Consider the following 21,504-nt stretch of genomic DNA (forward strand, 5'->3'; position numbering starts at 1 on the left):
CACTCTGGCTCTCATCATGCTTTTATGTATAAGAGTGAGACATCTAGTTCTAGGCAATCCACTCATGCTAAATTGCCTAAAAAGAAATCTCCCACAACATCAAATGAACCTAATATTTCATTTAAGACTTTTGATGCTTCTTATGTGCTCACTAACAAATCAGGTAAAGTAGTTGCCAAATATGTTGGGGGCAAACACAATGGTTCAAAGACTTGTGTTTGGGTACCCAAGGTGCTTGTTTCTAATGTGAAAGGACCCAAGACCGTTTGGGTACCTAAGAACAAGGCCTAAATTTGTTTTGTAGGTTTATGCATCCGGGGGCTCAAGTTGGATCATTGATAGCGGGTGCACAAACCACATGACAGGGGAGAAAAGGATGTTCTCCTCCTATGAGAAAAACCATGATCCCCAAAGAGCTATCACATTCGGGGATGGAAATCAAGGTTTGGTCAAAGGACTTGGTAAAATTGCTATATCACCTGACCATTCAATTTCCAATGTTTTTCTTGTAGATTCTTTAGAACTTGCTTTCAGTTTCTCAATTATGCAAAATGGGCTACAATTGTCTTTTTAAGGATATAGGTGTTACTGTCTTTAGAAGAAGTGATGATTCAGTAGCATTTAAGGGAGTATTAGAGGGTCAGCTATACTTAGTTGATTTTAATAGAGCTGAACTTGATACTTGCTTAATTGTTAAGACTAACATGGGTTGGCTCTGGCACCGCCGACTAGCCCACGTTGGAATGAAGAATCTTCACAAGCTTCTAAAGGGAGAACACATTTTGGGACTAACAGATGTTCATTTTGAGAAAGACAGGGTTTGTAGCGCATGTCAAGTAGGGAAGCAAGTTGGTGTTCATCATCCACATAAGAACATCATGACGACTGACAGGCCACTTGAGCTACTCCACATGGATCTATTCAGCCCGATTGCTTACATAAGCATAGGCGGGAGTAAGTACTGTCTAGTTATTGTGGATGATTATTCTCGCTTCACTTGGGTGTTCTTTTTGCAAGAAAAATCTCAAACCCAAGAGACCTTAAAGGGATTCTTGAGACGGGCTCAAAATGAGTTCGGCTTAAGGATAAAAAAGATTAGAAGCGACAACATGACGGAGTTCAAGAACTCTCAAATAGAAGGCTTTCTTGAGGACGAGGGCATCAAGCATGAGTTCTCTTCTCCCTACACACCTCAACAAAATGGTGTAGTGGAGAGGAAGAATAGAACTCTACTTGACATGGTGAGGACCATGCTTGATGAGTACAAGACTTCGGACCGGTTTTGGGCGGAAGCAATCAAAACCGCGTGCTACGCCATCAACCGTCTCTACCTTCACTGAATCCTCAAGAAGACATCCTATGAACTCCTCACCGGTAAAAAGCCCAATGTTTCATATTTTAGAGTCTTTGGTAGCAAATGTTTTATTCTTGTTAAAAGAGGTAGAAAATCTAAATTTGCTCCTAAGGCTGTAGAAGGCTTTTTACTAGGATATGAGTCAAACACAAGGGCATATAGAGTCTTTAACAAGTCCACTAGACTACTTGAAGTTTCTTGTAACAAGTTCTTTAACAAGCAAGATGAGCATGGTGTGGTGATAAGGAACAAAGCCCGACTTGTGGCCAAGGGATATTCACAAGTCAAAGGTTTGGATTTTGGTGAAACCTATGCACCCGTAGCTAGGCTTGAGTCAATTCGCATATTACTTGCCTATGCTACTTAACATGGCTTTAAGCTTTACCAAATGGACGTGAAAAGTGCCTTCCTCAATGGACCAATCAAGTAAGAGGTCTATGTTGAGCAACCTCCCAGCTTTGAAGATAGTGAGTACCCTAATCATGTCTATAAACTCTCTAAGGCGCTTTATGGGCTTAAGCAAGCCCCAAGAGCATGGTATGAATGCCTAAGAGATTTTCTTATCGCTAATGGCTTCAAAGTCGGCAAAGCCGATCCTACTCTCTTTACCAAAACAATTGCAAATGATTTGTTTGTATGCCAAATTTATGTTGATGATATCATATTTGGGTCTACTAACAAATCTACATGTGAAGAGTTTAGTAGGATCATGATTCAAAAATTCGAGATGTCGATGATGGGGGAGTTGAAGTATTTTTTAGGATTTCAAGTCAAGCAACTCCAAGAAGGCACCTTCATCAGCCAAACCAAGTATATTCAAGACATACTCACCAAGTTTGGAATGAAGGATGCCAAGCCCATCAAGACACCCATGGGAACCAATGGGCATCTCGACCTCGACACGGGAGGTAAATCCGTAGATCAAAAGGTATACCGGTCGATGATAGGATCTTTACTCTATTTATGTGCATCTCGACCGGATATTATGCTTTCCGTATGCATGTGTGCAAGATTCCAAGCCGATCCTAAGAAAGTTCACCTTAGGGCCGTAAAACAAATCTTGAGATATTTAGTTCATACACCTAAGTTTGGTCTTTGGTACCCCAAGGGATCCACTTTTGATTTAATTGGATATTCAGATGCTGATTGGGCAGGGTGTAAAATTGATAGAAAGAGCACATCAGGGACTTGTCAGTTCTAGGGAAGATCCCTAGTGTCTTGGGCTTCAAAGAAACAAAATTCAGTAGCTCTTTCTACCGCCGAAGTCGAGTATATTGCCGCAGACCATTGTTGCGCGCAATTACTTTGGATGAGGCAAACCCTTAGGGATTATGGTTACAAATTAACCAAAGTCCCTCTTCTATGTGATAATGAGAGTGCAATCCGCATGGCGGATAATCCCGTTGAGCACAGCCGCACTAAGCACATAACCATTCGGTATCACTTTTTGAGGGATCACCAACAAAGGGGGGATATCGAGATTGCTTATGTTAGCACCAAAGATCAATTAGCCGATATCTTTACCAAACCATTAGATGAGAAAACTTTTACCAAACTTAGGCATGAGCTAAACATTCTTGATTCTAGGAATTTTGATTGATACTTTGCACACATAGCCAATTTATATACCTTTGATCATATCTCTTTCATGTGCTATGACTAATGTGTTTTTCAAGTATATTTCATGCTAAGTCATAGATTGAAAGGGAAATGGAGTCCTCGGCGAAGACAAGGCTTCCACTCCACTCTCATCGTATTATTTATCCTTCGCCGTCACTCCGCATCACTCTTCACTTTGGTATAATCCTTCACTCATATATTATTTGCCAAAGGGAGAGAAAGTAAAAAAGGCTCATATTTCACTCACAAGTATCCATTTTTGGCGATTCATGCCAAAGGGGGAGAAAGTATTAGCCTAAAGCAAAAGGACCGCACCACCACCAATTTCAAAAAGTTTTTCAATTTGTATTAAAGAAGTTTTTCAATTGGTATCTTATTTTTGATATAATTTCAAATTGGTATGACGTCCTTCAAAATTAATATCTAAAACCCTCTTGAACATTAAGAGGAGAATTTCATTGAGGGGGAGTTCTGTTTAGTCAAAGGAAAAGCATTTGAAACAGGGGGAGAACATTTCAAATCTTGAAAATGCTTCTCGAAATCTTATTCATTTACCTTTGACTATTTGCAAAAGACTTTGAAAAGAATTTCCAAAAGATTTTGCAAAAACAAAACAAGTGGTGCAAGCGTCGTCCAAAATGTTAAAATGAAGAAAGCAATCCATGCATATCTTATGAAATGTAAATTGGTTTAATTCCAAGCAACCTTTGCACTTACCTTATACAAACTAGTTCAATTCTGCACTTATATATTTGCTTTGGTTTGTGTTGGCATCAATCACCAAAAAGGGGGAGATTGAAAGGGAAATAGGGTCAAACCTTTTTCTAAATGATTTTGGTGGTTGAATTGCCCAACACAAATAATTGGACTAACTAGTTTGCTCTAGATTATAAGTTCTATAGGTGCCAAAGGTTCAACACAAACCAATAAAAAGTCCAAGAAAGGGTTCAAATAAAAAGGAGCAAAAGAAACTGGAGGCAGCCCTGGTCTGGCGCACCGGACTGTCCGGTGTGCCACCGGACAGTGTCCGGTGCACCAGGGTGGATCAACTCCAACTCGCTAGCTTCGGGAATTTGGGGAGCCACTCCGCTATAATTCACCGGACTGTCCAGTGTAGCACCGGACTGTCCGGTGTGCCATGCGGAGCAACAGCTATTGCGCCAACGGTCGAGTTCAATGGTCGGCTGACAATGCTACAGTGTGGACTGCGCGCACAGAAGTCAGAGCAGGCGCCAGAAGGCGCACCAGACAGTGAACAGTGACTGTCCGGTGCACCACCGGACTATCTGGTGGCCCCACATGTCAGAGCTCCAATGGTCGAACCCTAACAGTTGGGTTACGTGGCTGGCGCACCGGACAGTGTCCGGTGGCGCACCGGACTGTCCGGTGCGCCCATCGACAGCAGCCTTCCCCAACGACCATTTTGGTGGTTGGGGCTATAAATACCCCCCAACCACCACACTTCAAGGATCTAAGTTTTTCAGCCAACACACCCAATACAAGAGCTAGTGCATTCAATACAAGACACAATTAGATTGAATCAAAGCCTCTCCAAGTCCCAATTCCACTCAAAGCATTAGTGACTAGAAGAGAGAGTTTTGCCCGTGTTCTTTGAGCTCTTGCGCTTGGATCACTTTTCTTCTTCCCCATTCTTGTTTCCAAGACAATTGTAATCAAAGCAAGAGACACCAATTGTGTGGTGGTCATTGTGGGGACTAAGTGTCCCAATTGATTGAGGAGAAAAGCTCACTCGGTCTAAGTGACCGTTTGAGAGAGGGAAAGGGTTGAAAGAGACCCGATCTTTGTGACCACCTCAACGGGGAGTAGGTTTGCAAGAACCAAACCTCGGTAAAACAAATCATCGTGTCACACTCTTCATTTGCTTGTGATTTGTTTTCGCCGTCTCTTTCGGACTCGCTTTTATTTCTAACACTAACCCCGGCTTGTAGTGATGCTTAAAGTTTATAAATTTCAGATTTGCCTATTCACCCCCTCTAGGCGACTTTCATTGAGCCACACCAAGATTCAGGTCACACGACACATGTGCTCCCATGGTTTCGTGCTTGGCTATGAGGTCTGGTATCTCCACGGGGAGTCACGTCATGAACGAGTGGCCTAACTAGAAGTTGATGACAGTGAATACGTTGATAGGATGGACCAGATGCTTGAGGATCTGTAGCCTAAATTGTACCCAGACCATCATGATCCACCTACACCCAAGGTTTAGAAGTTCCTTGACCTCCTCAAAGCATTAGAACATGGACTCACCAGAATTCCTATGCCTCCAAATTCTCTTTAACCAGCTTAGTGCTTGTCCTTAGTCAACCTATGTAAGTCCCTTATTCTCCCTATGTCTCTTCCCATACCTTTGCCTACATGTTAAGACACCTTTTTGTTCTCTAGTCTTCATAATTTTACCAAGTGTCCATCCAAATGTCCTACCAAGTGCTAACCCCACTTTAAATTGCTCTCCCCATGTGTCACATCTTCATGTCCCATATGCCAAATCCCATCCACAAAGAGCCCAAACCTCCTATCCAGACACTCAAACTCTTATGCTATATGACTCAGCTTCTACCTTCATATCAATCCTAGTGCAAAGCTCCATGCTTCAAACTATACAGTGCATATGTCAAAATCCCATATCTTCTATTCAAAAGTCATTCATTGTGCCAAACCTTGTCTTCCTAATCACCTTGTGCCTCTCTTTTTGAATATCTCTTATGTGTGTGGTTTAGTTCACATTTCATGATTATATGATCATGTGACTGACTCGTGCTTAGTTCTTCTGTCATTTTAGTGTGCCGACACGCCCGCTTGAGCGATTCCTTGCCCCTATACTTGGATTTCCTCGAGTGACATGCCTTAGGTAGCAAAGTCGTTCTCTCTCTCACTCACTGCTTCGTATCTAATGCTTTAATATTAATGACTCACTTATCTATAGTCGCTCACCCTCTCTATTCACCGTGCAGCGCGCTAATGGGCAGTGTGTGGGCAGTCAGTCGTTGGCAGTTTTAAAGTCGGACTCAGCTCAATGTCAGTATGGCCCGGGTCAAGAATTTGAGTCTATCAAGTGGAGGAGATGACCATGACCATCCTCGCCCTCCTAGGAAGGATAAGGGCAAGGCAATTTAGAGCAGTAGAGAGGCAAGAAGAAGCGCAAAATGGATAGATCTACTCGAGCAGCGATTGCAGCAGTAGTAACAACTGAGAGAGCAGGGTAGAGAGGGCAATTACATATTGGTGTTGATCATCTTCCTTTCTAGATCCAGTGTTGGTCATCTTGTCTATGCACTCCCTCGGCTATCCTTGATCCCTCCCCTGCTCCACTAGTTTTTGCTCCACCAGCCTCAACTCTGCTTGCCCTACCACCCCCTACCACTTCCACTACTCTAGAGCCTTTCTCCACCACACCTACTCCCACTACCTCCACCACTCCTACCACTGCTACCACCACTCCCTCAATCACTCCACCTATACCACCCCTCACTTCTAGGAGCATGACGAGGTTGATGGTGCACTATTGGAGGGTGATCTGAGGCCGTTCGACCTTTGTCGTGCCACTACAACAAGATTACAAAGGTTCAAACACGTTCTAGTTGATACCTAGTTTCCAGTACAGTGAGACTCTATAGCAGGCCCACATTTTAGTTCTTTGACTGAGGAGTCTTTATTTGCAATTCAGAGACTTTTGGACATATCAACACTTCGATAGGCAGTAGGTCTAGCTATTGAGGTACACATCACATGTCTGCTTGGGTTGTCTGGACTGCTTGGTCTAGGTTGTCTTCATGTTGAGTAGTGGGTTAGAGTTTTCTATGCCACAGTTTGGATTCACCTCGACCGCGAGTGGTTCCGCTTCAAGTTTGAGGGATGGGACATGACTTTGCAGGCTAGTCAAGTCAGAGAGTTTTTTGGGTTACCTGAGTCGACCACGAGGATTCACATCATGTGCTATGGTTTAGTAGTGTCGACGTTTCAAGACCGGGGGGTCCCTCGGGCCGACGAGTGAGTGTCGCCGCGTGCCCCAGCCTAGATGGGTCGAGCGCGTGGGCGAGCGCGAAGGGGGGAAGGAGCGAGGCGGCCGGTGACCGGCGTGAGAGAGGTGGGAATCCCGCGGCCTTCGTGTTCGTCCCGCGCCCAGGTCGGGTGCGCTTGCAATAGGGGGTTACAAGCGTCCACGCGGGAGAGGGAAGCGAGCGGGCCCAAGAGAGCGCCTGTCCCGTCCTCGTCCCCGCGCGGCCAACCTTTTCTAAGAGGGCCCTGGTCCTTCCTTTTATAGGCGTAAGGAGAGGATCCAGGTGTACAATGGGGGTGTAGCAAAGTGCTACGTGTCTAGCGGGGGAGAGCTAGCGCCCTAAGTACATGCCGATGTGGCAGTCAGAGAGATTTTGGCACCCAGCTGGTGTGATGTCGTGGCCGTCGGAGGAGCGACGGAGCCTGGCGGAGGGACAGCTGTCGGAGCGGTTGAGTCCTTGCTGACGTCCTCCTGCTTCCGTAAGAGAGCTGAGAGCCGCCGTCGTCACAGAGCATGCGGGGCGCCATCATTGCCTATCTGGCGGAGCTAGCCAGATGGGACGCCGGTCTTGTTCTCTGCGGCCCGAGTCAGCTCGGGGTAGGGTGATGATGGCGCTTCCTGTTGACATGGCTGGCTTGCGCCCTAGGCTGGGCGACGTGGAGGCTCCTCCGAAGCCGAGGTCGAGTCTGTATTCCATGGCCGAGGTCGAGTCCGAGCCCCCGGGTCGGGCGAGGCGGAGGTCATTCGGCAGAGGCCAGGGCGGAGTCCGAGCCCTGGGGTCGGGTGAAGCGGAGTTCGTCGTCTTCTGGGGCTGAGCCCGAGTCCGAGCCCTGGGGTCGGGCGGAGCGGAGTTCACCATCTTCCGGGACCTAGCCCGAGTCCGAGCCCTGGGTCGAGCGGAGCGGAGTTCGCCGTCTTCCGGGACCTAGCCCGAGTCCGAGCCCTGGGTCTGGCGGAGCGGAGTTCGCCGTCTTCCGGGACCTAGCCCGAGTCCGAGCCCTGGGTTGGGCAGAGCGGAGTTCGCCGTCTTCCGGGACTTAGCCCGAGTCCGAGCCCTGGGTCGGGCGGAGCAGAGTTCGCTGTCTTCCGGGACTTAGCCCGAGTCCGAGCCCTGGGTCAGGCGGAGCGGAGTTCGCCGTCTTTCGGGACTTAGCCCGAGTCCGAGCCCTGGGTCGGGCGGAGCGGAGTTCGCCGTCTTCAGGGACCTAGCCCGAGTCCGAGCCCTAGGTCGGGCGGAGCGGAGCTTCCTATGGTGCCTTTGGCAGGGCCTGACTGCCTGTCAGTCTCACTCTGTCAAGTGGCACTGCAGTCGGAGTGGCGCAGGCGGCGCTGTCCTTTTGTCAGGCCGGTCAGTGGAGCGGCGAAGTGACGGCGGTCACTTCGGCTCTGCCGGGGGGCGTGCGTCAGGATAAAGGTGTCAGACCACCTTTGCGTTAAATGCTCTTGCGATTCGGTCGGTCGGTGCGGCGATTTAGTCAGGGTTGCTTCTTAGCGAAGGCAGGGCCTCGGGCGAGCCGGAGATGCGTCCGCCGTTGGAGGGGGGCCTCGGGCGAGACGGAAATCCTCCGGGGTCGGCTGCCCTTGTCCGAGGCTAGGCTCGGGCGAGGCATGATCGAGTCGCTCGAATGGACTGATCCCTGACTTAATCGCACCCATCAGGCCTTTGCAGCTTTATGCTGATGGGGGTTACCAGCTGAGAATTAGGAGTCTTGAGGGTACCCCTAATTATGGTCCCCGACAGTAGCCCCCGAGCCTCGAAGGGAGTGTTAGCACTCGCTTGGAGGCTTTCGTCGCACTTTTTTGCAAGGGGACCAGCCTTTCTCGGTTGCATTTTGTTCCGGTGGGTGCGCGCGAGCGCACCCGCCGGGTGTAGCCCCCGAGGCCTCGGAGGAGTGGTTTCACTCCTCCGAGGTCTTAATGCCTTGCGTAACGCTTCGGCCGGTCTGGTTGTTCCCTCATGCGAACTGGCCGTAGCCCGGGTGTACGGTCGGGGCCCAAGTTCTCGGGCTGGTATGTTGACGCTGTCAACGGTTCGGCCGGAGCCGGGTTTGCGAGAGCAGCCCCCGAGCCTCCGCACAGGGCGAGAGGGCGATCAGGGACAGACTCGGCTTTTTTACATACGCCCCTGCGTCGCCTTTCCGCAAGGAGGAGGGGGGAAAGCGCCATGTTACCCTCGATGGGCGCCGAACATGGTGTCTCCGGTGAGCTGCAAGCGGGTAATCCGAGTGGACATCCGTGCCCCGTTCGTTAGGGGTCGGCTAGGGGCCCAGAGGCACGCCCAAAAGTACCTGCGGGTGATCTGCCGGACTCGGTCCCCTGGCGACGGGGTCCGAGGGCTCGATGCCTCCCTCTGATGGGATTCCGTTACAAGATCGCTCCCACTGGTCTCGGAAATGTCCTAGGGTACCTCGGGAGCGCAGCCCGAGCCTTGGTTATGTATCGAACGTACCCCTGGTCATCCCTCGCTCGGCGTCTGAGGCGGCTGTGAACCCTTCGGGGGCCAGCCTTCGAACCCCTGATCAGTAATGGGTGCGGGGCCCGAGTAGCCTGAGGCAGCCGTGGAACCCTTCGGGGGGCCGGCCTTCGAACCTCTGACCAGTAGTGGGTGTAGGGCCCACACGATCTGAGGCAGCTGTTGAACCCCTCGGGGGGCCAGCCTTCGAACCTCTGATCAGTAGGGAGGCTCGGAGCCCGGTTCCTTCACGGGGAAGGATCCTTTTCGGGGTATCCCCCTTTCCCGGTCCCTGTTGCAAGAGATAGAGAAAAAGGAAAAAAGGAAAAGGATACGAAATCGAACGACGCGGCGTACCTTTTTTGGCGCGGTTATTACGGCGAAGGTGAAGCGTCGCCCGCTTCTCCTGCCAGAAGCGCCGCCTGTCCCACCGTGGAGTTAATGCGACGGGGCGAGTTGTTGGCGGGGCGGCCGTTGCGCGTGCGCGAGCCGTTCGAGGAACGGATCACGGGCGCGTTGTCTTCACGCCGTGAGAGGGGGTTCTCTTGCTGCCCCCGGATGGGACGTGAGCTTGGCTGACGACGTGACCGCTGCTCCCGCCCGCCTGCCACCGTCATTACTGCCGGCCCACTTTCGGCCGCATTGACCGCCGCGCTAGGCTGGTGCTGCTGGGTCGCCTCGAGTCGCGGTATTGGTTCCGCAATCGAGGAGGCGAGGTGGTGGCGCAAGTGGCGGTGCAGTTGCTTGCATGAAGCATCCGGCGCGCCGGTTGCATGACGCGTGGGCCTGGGCCTCCAGGCTGGGCGCGTTGGGAGTCGGAGAAGCGCGTCCACTTGGCGCGGTTGCATGCCGCCTGCATGGCTGCCCGCCTCTTTCGCCCGTTGGTCTGGGCAAAAGTGGAGGGTCACTTGTAACCGCTGGGCGGTTGTGTGCACCACGCGCGGCGGTTTGGCTTCTTCTGCTCCGAGCCGGTTTGCATGACATGCGGGACCCAGCCCCCGCGCCGCAGGGGAGGGCCTTGGAGCGTGTTGGAGAAGACTCAGCCCGTGACGGTTGGGGGCGCAAGTAGGGAGAGTTGCCTTTAAAAGGAGGGCGACCCCTTTCGGAAGGCGACCATGTCTTCTCGCTCCCTTATGCATCGCGTCTTTCCACCTTCCAAGCCCCCGGATGGGGGATACCCGTCGTCTTTTCGCCTCATCGTTGGAGGAACACAACTCCGTGGGAGTTGGTACCTTTCAGCCATCGTTCGGCTTCAAGGATTTTCATCAGCCAGCCCGGCTGTACCCCCCCACCCCGCCGGTGGTCACCCAAGACGGTGACCACCAGTTCCTGGGTGGGGAGAAGCAAGCCGGGCTGCGATCTTGGTCCCACCCTCAGCTTCAAGGATGTTCATCATCCTCGCTGGGGTGGGGGCCGGGCTGAGCCGGCGCTCTACCTCCCGCGCGGGTTCGTGGGTCACCCTCTCCCGCGGCGTTCGAGGGAGAGGGCGCTCACTGGCCCTGCGGGCGGCCCGGACTTCGACAACGCGGGGCTGGTCGACGGCAGGCGTCGTCACCTCCAGCGTGTCGGGCTCGTCGGCTTGGCTCCTGGCGGCCCCTTCTGCCGGAGGGCGGCTGCCGCGCCGTGTACACGGGAGGACCACCCTAGATGCCACGCGCTGCTAGGGCGGCGTTCGTGTTCTGGGGTGGTCTTGCCTTTGCACTGGCGTGGCATCTTCACGCGGAGGCCGGTGCCCCACTCGTCCGGGAGGATTTGAGTGGGGATCTGCCAGAGGGCTGATGGCCCCTGCCGTCGGTGCCGAGGCGGAGGCGGTTCGAGAAGTCCCCGTCGCCGACGGGATCACCGCCACCATCCGCGCTTCGGGCCTCTGGCTCTTTGTACTTGTCCTCGCCCCTCGAGCGTCGGCGTGGGCGAGGGCAAGATTGCAGCAGCGCCCACCCTGAGGCCTGCGCTGCTGCAGTCCGGCCACCCGGAGCGGGGGTCGTTGTCGTCATAGTCAGAGCGGGCGGCCGCGAGCCGCTCGTCAGTCTTCTGTTGCTCCGCAGGCCCTCCCCCATGGAGTGGGGTTGTTCGTACCTGCGGAGGGGGAACCGGAGTTCCGTTTGTAATGGCACTTTGAATGCCAGTGTTTTTGTTCATTATGGCTGTCGAGGGCTGAACATGTATGTAATTTTGGCACGGAGCCGTGTTTTTTCCTCATTTTCGAGCACTAAGACTCGCCTGTTGATTATCTGAACCGCTTCACCAAGCATGAGTCGCCCCGTGTCAAGGTGACGAGTGAGGTATCCGTATCCCGGAGGCATAGGAGTCCCTCGGCTCGGTCGGCCTTGTTGTCTAAGGCTCCTCTAGCTTAGTTAAAGGGACCCCTTGGCCGCTCTCTGACGAGCCGAGGCCAGGGGTAGCGATATCAGCATGAATAGAGGCGGAGTTGGCTCGAAAATGAAACCTGGTTGGCCGGAGCCTAGCCGGGTTGTCCGTTAGCGGGACCGACGCCGGAGTTGATCAGCCGAGGCCTCGGGTCGGGCTGGCGCCCTTGGGAGATGGTTGGCTGAGGCCCCAGGGGTAACCGGTCGAGCCGCCTGCTCGGGCCGGATTCCCGGAGAAGTCCCTGGAAGCGATTGTCCGGTCGTGGAGATGACGTCGTCCTCCAGAGTGGGGATCCCTGGACCATGTCGCCGTCCGAGGCTAGGTCGGACCTCGCTGAAGGCGTCGTCGATGCCGAGGGTGCTACTGCCCCCTTCCAGCGTCAAGACCCGAGCCTGCAGGATCAGAGTGTCTTGTAGCGTGTGCCTTCTGCGACCGCCGAGGCCAGAATACACACCCTCGCTGTGTTGTAAAGCTGCGTCTCCTTTCCTGTTGTTTCGAGTATCTGGACTTTTTTGTCGGTAATAGGGATGTTTGTGCGAGCGAGAGTTGCTTCTCGCGGAAGGTGATGAGTGAGGTATCCGTATCCTGGAGGCGTGGGAGTCCCTCGGCTCGGTCAGCCTTGCCGCTTACGCGCACTTTCACCCGTCCATGAGGCCCTGTCACCGACTCAGTCGAGAAGGCTCGAAGGATCGCTTCAGCAGAAGAGCTTCCGAACGTGAAGACTTGTTCGGTCCGCGGAATCACTTTATCCGAACGTGAGTTACTTATCGCAGAAGGTGATGAGTGAGGTATCCGTATCCCGGAGGCGTAGGAGTCCCTCGGCTCGGTCAGCCTTGGCTGCTTATGTATACTCCGTCGTTTTCAGGATCCACTTTTCGAAGTAGTCAGAAAGCACGAAAGATATTCTGGCAGAAGAGATCTTTTTTCGAGGAAAATTTCAACGCAGAGGGGGTTCCCCCCTTTTAGCCCTCAAGGGAGGGTCGGGCTTTGCCGAGGTGAGGCTGACCCTTCCTTGATGACTAAACTTTGCGTGGGTGCGAGGTATATGAACAACTTGAAAACATCTTAAGGGTAGAAGCGACGTAGCTGTTGGATGTTCCAAGCGTTGCCGTAGACCTCGCCTTGACTGTTGGCCAGCTTGTACGTTCCGGGCTTCAGAACTTTGGCGATGACGAATGGCCCCTCCCAGGGGGGTGTGAGCTTGTGCCTCCCTCGGGCGTCTTGCCGCAGCCGAAGCACCAGGTCGCCCACCTGGAGGTCTCGGGGCCGGACACCTCGGGCGTGGTAGCGTCGCAGGGACTGCTGGTACCGTGCCGAGTGTAGTAAGGCCTTGTCCCGAGCCTCTTCCAGCTGGTCCAGCGAGTCTTCTCGGCTAGCTTGGTTGCTTTGATCGCTGTAGGCCCTCGTCCTCGGGGAGCCGTATTCCAGGTCAGTGGGCAAGATGGCCTCGGCCCCGTAGACCAGGAAGAACGGCGTGAAACCCGTGGCTCGGCTCGGCGTTGTCCTCAGGCTCTAGACCACCGAGGGGAGTTCCTTCATCCATCGCTTGCCGAACTTGTTGAGGTCGTTGTAAATCCGAGGCTTGAGCCCTTGTAGAATCATGCCGTTGGCACGCTCTACTTGCCCATTCGACATGGGATGAGCCACGGCGGCCCAATCCACCCGGATGTGGTGATCCTCGCAGAAGTCCAAGAATTTTCTGCCGGTGAACTGGGTACCGTTGTCGGTGATGATGGAGTTCGGGACCCCGAAGCGATGGATGATGTTGGTGAAGAACGTCACCGCCTGCTCGGACCTGATGCTGTTCAGAGGTCGGACCTCGACCCACTTGGAGAATTTGTCGATGGCGACCAGCAGGTGCGTGTAGCCCCCGGGCACCTTCTGCGAGGGGCCGACGAGGTCCAGACCCCACACAGCAAAGGGCCAGGTGATGGGTATCGTCTACAGAGCCTGAGCGGGCAGGTGGGTCTGCTTCGCATAGAATTGACACCCTTCGCAGGTGCGGACAATTCTAGTGGCGTCAGCCACCGCCGTTGGCCAGTAGAAGCCTTGCCGGAAGGCATTCCCGACAAGGGCTCGAGGCGCTGCATGATGGCCGCAAGCCCCCGAGTGTATCTCTTGCAGGAGTTCCTGACCTTCGGCGATGGAGATGCATCGTTGGAGGATGCCCGAGGGGCTGCGGTGGTAGAGCTCCTTCTCATCGCCCAGCAAGACGAACGACTTAGCGCGTCGCGCTACCCGCCGAGCCTCGGCTCGGTCGAGGGGTAGCTCTCCTTGGCGGAGATATTGCAGGTACGGGGTCTGCCAATTCTGATCAGGCGTGGCCCCGCTCCACTCCTCCTCGATGCGCAGTGCCTCGCCCTCGGAGGCCGAGGGTACCTCGGGCTGAACCGAGGTCGCCTCGGGCCGAGCTGAGGGTGCCTCGGGCTGTGCCGAGGGCGCCTCAGGCTCGGGCGTGTCGTCGATCTTGACGGAGGGTTGATGCAGATCCCGGGAGAAGACGTCCGGGGGAACCGTTGTTCGCCCCGAGGCTATTTTTGCCAGCTCGTCCGCAGTCTCGTTGTAGCGCCGAGCGATGTGGTTAAGCTCGAGCCCGTAGAACTTGTCTTCCAGGCGCCGAACCTCATCGCAATAGGCCTCCATCTTCGGGTCGCGGCAGTGGGAGTTCTTCATGACTTGGTCGATGACGAGCTGCGAGTCACCACGGGCGTCGAGGCGCCTGACCCCTAGCTCGATGGCGATCCGCAACCCGTTGACTAGAGCCTCGTACTCAGCCACATTGTTGGACGCCGGGAAATGGAGGCGTAGCACATAGCGTAGGTGTTTCCCGAGGGGCGAGATGAAGAGTAGGCCCGCGCTGGCTCCCGTCTTCATCAGCGACCCGTCGAAAAACATGGTCCAGAGCTCCGGTTGGATCGGAGCCGTCGGTAGCTGGGTGTCGACCCATTCGGCTACGAAGTCCGCCAATACCTGGGACTTGATGGTCTTCCGAGGGGCGAACGAGATTGTCTCGCCCATGATTTCCACCGCCCACTTTGCAATCCTGCCCGAGGCCTCTCGGCACTGGATGATCTCCCCCAGGGGGAAGGATGACACCACAGTTACCGGATGAGACTCGAAGTAGTGTCGCAACTTCCGCCGCGTCAGGATCACTGCATACAGCAGCTTCTGAACTTGTGGGTAGCGGATCTTGGTCTCGGACAGTACCTCACTGACGAAGTAAACTGGCCTCTGAACGGGCAATGCATGCCCCTCTTCTTGCCTCTCGACCACAATCGCGGCGCTAACCACCTGAGTGGTCGCGGCGACGTAGACCAAGAGGGCTTCTCCGTCAGCTGGAGGCACCAAGATAGGCGCCTTTGTGAGGAGCGCCTTCAGGTTCCCGAGAGCTTCCTCGGCCTCAGGGGTCCAAGCGAAGCACTCGGCCTTCCTTAAGAGGCGGTACAGAGGCAGACCTCTTTCGCCGAGGCGTGAGATGAAGCGGCTCAGGGCCGCGAGACATCCCATGACCCTCTGTACGCCTTTTAAGTCCTTGATGGGCCCCATGCTGGTGATGGCTGCGATCTTCTCCGGGTTGGCTTCGATGCCCCGCTCGGAGACGATGAACCCCAAGAGCATGCCCCGGGACACCCCGAAGACACACTTCTCGGGATTGAGCTTGACGCCTTTCGCTTTGAGACATCGGAATGTCACTTCAAGGTCGGAGAGGAGGTCGGAAGCTTTCCTCGTCTTGACTACGATGTCATCGACGTAGGCCTCGACCGTGCGACCGATGTGTTCGCCGAACACATGGTTCATGCACTGCTGATACGTCGCGCCCGCATTCCTCAAACCGAACGGCATGGTGACATAGCAGTACATGCCAAAGGGCGTGATGAAAGAAGTCGCGAGCTGGTCGGACTCTTTCATCCTGATTTGGTGATACCCTGAGTAGGCGTCGAGGAAAGACAGAGTTTCGCACCCAGCAGTGGAATCCACGATTTGATCGATGCGAGGCAGAGGGTAGGGAACCTTCGGACATGCTTTGTTGAGACCAGTGTAGTCTACACACATCCGCCATTTCCCCCCTTTCTTTCTCACAAGCACAGGGTTGGCAAGCCATTCGGGATGGAATACCTCTTTGATGAACCCGGCTGCCATTAGCTTGTGGATCTCCTCGCCTATCACTCTGCGCTTCTCCTCGTCGAATCGGCGCAGAGGCTACTTGACGGGTTGGGCTCCGGCCCGGATATCCAGCGAGGGCTCGGCGACATCCCTTGGTATGCCGAGCATGTCCGAGGGACTCCACGCGAAGACGTCGGCGTTCGCGCGGAGAAAGTCGACGAGCACTGCTTCCTATTTGGGGTCGAGCCCGGAACCGATCTGGATCTGCTTGGAGGCGTCGCCACTGGGGTCGAGGGGGACGACCTTGACCGTCTCCACTGGCTCGAAGTTGCTGGCATGGCGCTTCACGTCTAGCACCTCTTTGGAGAGGCTTTCCAGGTCAGCGATGAGGGCCTCGGATTCGGCGAGGGCCTCGGCGTACTCCACGCACTCCACGTCGCATTCGAACGTGTGTTTGTACGTGGGGCCGACGGTGATGACCCCGTTGGGGCCCGGCATCTTGAGCTTCAGGTAGGTGTAGTTGGGGACGGCCATAAACTTCGCGTAGCATGGCCTCCCCAGTACCGCGTGGTAGGTTCCTCGGAACCCGACCATCTCGAACGTCAGAGTCTCCCTTCGGAAGTTGGAGGGCGTTCCGAAGCAGACGGGAAGGTCGAGTCGTCCGAGGGGCTGGACGCGCTTCCCGGGAATGATCCCGTGGAAGGGCGCAGCGCCTGCTCGGACGGAGGACAGATCGACGCGCAGGAGCCTGAGGGTCTCGGCGTAGATGATGTTGAGGCAGCTGCCCCCGTCCATAAGGACCTTGGTGAGCCTGACGTCGCCGACGACGGGGTCGACGACGAGCGGGTATTTCCCCGGGCTCGGCACGTGGTCGGGGTGGTCAGCTTGGTCGAAGGTGATGGGCTTGTCGGACCAGTCTAGGTAGACTGGCGCCGCCACCTTTACCGAGCAGACCTCCCGGCGCTCTTGCTTGCAATGCCGAGCCGAGGCATTCGCTGCATGCCCACCGTAGATCATGAAGCAGTCGCGGACCTCGGGGAACTCTCCTGCTTGGTGATCTTCCTTCTTGTCGTCGTCGCGGGCCCTGCCACCCTCCGCGGGTGGCCTGGCCCTGTGGAAGTGGCGCCGAAGCATGACGCACTCCTCAAGGGTGTGCTTGACGGGCCCCTGATGATAGGGGCACGGCTCCTTGAGCATCTTGTCGAAGAGGTTAGCACTTCCGGGGGGCTTCCGAGGGTTCTTGTACTCGGCGGCGGCGACAAGGTCCGCATCGGTGCCGTCGCGTTTCGCTTGCGACTTCTTCTTGCCTTTCTTCTTGGCGCCGCGTGGAGTAGACGCCTCGGGAGCATCTTCCAATGGGCGGCCCTGGGGCTGCTTGTCCTTTCGGAAGATAGCTTCGACCGCCTCCTGGCCAGAGGCGAACTTGGTGGCGATGTCCATCAGCTCGCTCGCCCTGGTGGGGGTCTTGCGACCCAACTTACTCACCAGGTCGCGGCAGGTGGTGCCGGCAAGGAACGCGCCGATGACATCCGAGTCGGTGATGTTGGGCAGCTCGGTGCGCTGCTTCGAGAATCGCCGGATGTAGTCCCGGAGAGACTCTCCCGGCTGCTGCCGGCAGCTTCGGAGGTCCTAGGAATTCCCGGGGCGCACGTATGTGCCCTGGAAATTGCCGGCAAAGGCTTGGGCCAGGTCATCCCAGTTGGAGATCTGCCCCGGAGGCAGGTGCTCCAACCAGGCGCGAGCGGTGTCGGAGAGGAACAGGGGGAGGTTGCGGATGATGAGGTTGTCGTCGTCCGTTCCACCCAGTTGGCAGGCCAGGCGATAGTCCGCGAGCCACAGTTCCGGTCTCGTTTCCCCCGAGTACTTTGTGATAGTAGTCGGGGGTCGGAACCGGGTCGGGAACGGCGCCCGTCGGATGGCCCGGCTGAAGGCCTGCGGACCGGGTGGTTCGGGCGAGGGACTCCGATCCTCTCCGCTGTCGTAGCGTCCCCCACGCCTGGGGTGGTAACCTCGGCGCACCCTCTCGTCGAGGTGGGCCCGACGGTCGCGATGATGGTGCTCGTTGCCGAGGTGGCCCGGGGCCGCAGGCGCGGTGTTGCGCGTGCGCCCGGTGTAGACCGAGGCTTTCCGCATGAATCGGGAAGTCGCGGCATGAGGTTCCGAGGGGTATCCCTGCCTTCGGGAGGCAGAGCTCTCGGCCCGTCGGACCGCAGCGCCTTCCAGGAGATTCCTGAGCTCTCCCTGGATTCGCCGACCCTCGGTGGTTGATGGCTCCGGCATCGCGCGGAGAAGCATCGCTGCTGCAGCCAGGTTCTGACCGACCCCACTGGATGCGGGTGGTGGCCTGACCCTGACGTCGTTGGCGACGCGGTGCTGGAGACCCTGGGGCAGGTGACGTATTTCTCCGGCCGGGGGTTGGCCCGCCCATGCCTGCCCGACGTCCCGGCGGATCGGCTCAAGCGCTCCTGCTCCTCGTCGAGCCTGGCCTGCGCCCCGCAGACTTGCTCGAGCTGTGGGTCGTGACCCCCCGCCGGAACGGGGACCACAGCTAGCTCCCGTGGGATGTCAGAGCCAGGCACCGACCTAGGGAGATCACCGTCCTCCGGCATGCCGAGATGATTGCCTTCGGAGGGATCCCCTAGATCGACGTGGAAACATTCGCGGCTTGGGCCGCAGTCCTCGTCGTCGAGGCTGCGGCTACCGTCGGAACAGTCGGAGAGGCAGTAGTCACATGCGGTCATGAAGTCCCGCATGGCACTGGGGTTGCCAAATCCAGAGAAATCCCAACAAATGTTGGGGTCGCCATCTTCCTCGGACCCAGAGGGCCCGAAGGTCGAGACGTCCGTCAGCCGGTCCCAAGGCGACCGCATGCGAACCTCAGAGGGTTTGAACTCGCCTCTACGAGAGCGCCCGCCAAAGCAAGGTCGCTAGGCGGGTTGAGGCTGAGTCCAAATGACGTAGGATGGGAATCGGTCGGTACCTTTCGGTCGACGAGCAGCGACATAGTCACGTCGGGGACTGATTGCACCGTCGTCTCGGGTACGAGGGCGACGTCCTACAAGCTCTCCGTGAGCGCACTGGCGTTGTCCACTTGCTCGGGATTGGCGTGTCGCGGGGAGACGGCGCTTGCCTTCGTCTCAAACGCGAGGTCGACGCCCGACGCGCCCCCCATTGGGGCGCCGGGGACGTCGACTCGCTCGACAGCCGACGAGGTGCGGCCTCCCGCTTGGCCTTGGTTGCCCCGCCTCCTCCTCCGTTGGCGGGGAAGAGGACGGGGCGAACTCGAATGTTGTTCTTCCACCACGCGGGGAAGACGTCGTCGATTCCGCCGCCGGCGGGCGGGCTGTCGGCCGCCATTATCGTTGTCGCGCGGCGGTGGAAGGAGTATCATGTCGTAGCTGCCGTCGAAGGACATGAACTCAAGACTCCCGAAACGGAGCATCGTCCCGGGTCGGAGAGGTTGCTGGAGACTGCCCATCTGGAGCTTGACGGGAAGCTGTTCGTCAACACGCAGCAGGCCCCTACCTGGCGCGCCAACTGTCGGCGTTTCGAGACCGGGGGGTCCCTCGGGCCGACGAGTGAGTGTCGCCGCGTGCCCCATCCCAGATGGGTCGAGCGCGTGGGCGAGCGCGAAGGGGGGAAGGAGCGAGGCGGCCGGTGACCGGCGTGAGAGAGGTGGGAATCCCGTGGCCTTCGTGTTCGTCCCGCGCCCAGGTCGGGTGCGCTTGCAGTAGGGGGTTACAAGCGTCCACGCGGGAGAGGGAAGCGAGCGGCCCCAAGAGAGCGCCTGTCCCGTCCTCGTCCCCGCGCGGCCAACCTTTTCTAAGAGGGCCCTGGTCCTTCCTTTTATAGGCGTAAGGAGAGGATCCAGGTGTACAATGGGGGTGTAGCAGAGTGCTACGTGTCTAGCGGGGGAGAGCTAGCGCCCTAAGTACATGCCGATGTGGCAGCCGGAGAGATTTTGGCACCCAGCTGGTGTGATGTCGTGGCCGTCGGAGGAGCGACGGAGCCTGGCGGAGGGACAGCTGTCGGAGCGGTTGAGTCCTTGCTGACATCCTCCTGCTTCCGTAAGAGAGCTGAGAGCCGCCGTCGTCACAGAGCATGCGGGGCACCATCATTGCCTATCTGGCGGAGCTAGCCAGATGGGACGCCGGTCTTGTTCTCTGCGGCCCGAGTCAGCTCGGGGTAGGGTGATGATGGCGCTTCCTGTTGACGTGGCTGGCTTGCGCCCTAGGCTGGGCGACGTGGAGGCTCCTCCGAAGCCGAGGTCGAGTCTGTCTTCCATGGCCGAGGCCGAGTCCGAGCCCCCGGGTCGGGCGAGGCGGAGGTCGTTCGGCAGAGGCCAGGGCGGAGTCCGAGCCCTGGGGTCGGGCGAAGCGGAGTTCGTCGTCTTCTGGGGCTGAGCCCGAGTCCGAGCCCTAGGGTTGGGCGGAGCGGAGTTCGCCGTCTTCCGGGACCTAGCCCGAGTCCGAGCCCTGGGTCGGGCGGAGCGGAGTTCGCCGTCTTCCGGGACCTAGCCCGAGTCCGAGCCCTGGGTCGGGCGGAGCGGAGTTCGCCGTCTTCCGGGACCTAGCCCGAGTCCGAGCCCTGGGTTGGGCGGAGCGGAGTTCGCCGTCTTCCGGGACTTAGCCCGAGTCCAAGCCCTGGGTCGGGCAGAGCGGAGTTCGCCGTCTTCCGGGACTTAGCCCGAGTCCGAGCCCTGGGTCGGGCAGAGCGGAGTTCGCCGTCTTCCGGGACTTAGCCCGAGTCCGAGCCCTGGGTCGGGCGGAGCGGAGTTCGCCATCTTCCGGGACTTAGCTCGAGTCCGAGCCCTGGGTCGGGCGGAGCGGAGTTCGCCGTCTTCAGGGACCTAGCCTGAGTCCGAGCCCTGGGTCGGGCGGAGCAGAGCTTCCTATGGTGCCTTTGGCAGGGCCTGACTGCCTGTCAGTCTCACTCTGTCAAGTGGCACTGCAGTCGGAGTGGCGCAGGCGGCGCTGTCCTTTTGTTAGGCCGGTCAGTGGAGCGGCGAAGTGACGGTGGTCACTTAGGCTCTGCCGGGGGGCGTGCGTCAGGATAAAGGTGTCAGGCCACCTTTGCGTTAAATGCTCCTGCGATTCGGTCGGTCGGTGCGGCGATTTAGTCAGGGTTGCTTCTTAGCGAAGGCAGGGCCTCGGGCGAGCCGGAGATGCGTCCGCCGTTGGAGGGGGGCCTCGGGCGAGACGGAAATCCTCCGGGGTCGGCTGCCCTTGTCCGAGGCTAGGCTCGGGCGAGGCATGATCGAGTCGCTCGAATGGACTGATCCCTGACTTAATCGCACCCATCAGGCCTTTGCAGCTTTATGCTGATGGGGGTTACCAGCTGAGAATTAGGAGTCTTGAGGGTACCCCTAATTATGGTCCCCGACAAGTAGATCCTCCTCATTGTCCTCATGATGGCGTAGCACCCCTGATAGCTCACATCTTAGCACTATTCCATCTTCCCTTCTCTGATGGACTGAGACGCTCTCCTCATGACTTCACTACAGTTGCTCGAGTGCTTCAAGCACTGATGAGGCACACTCTGTTGCCGATGACAGGATATAAGGAGACACTCACCCACCTTGTATGAGAG

This window comes from Zea mays, chromosome 6 (assembly GCF_902167145.1).
Source record: "Zea mays cultivar B73 chromosome 6, Zm-B73-REFERENCE-NAM-5.0, whole genome shotgun sequence".
In the NCBI taxonomy this organism is placed as follows: Eukaryota; Viridiplantae; Streptophyta; class Magnoliopsida; order Poales; family Poaceae; genus Zea; species Zea mays.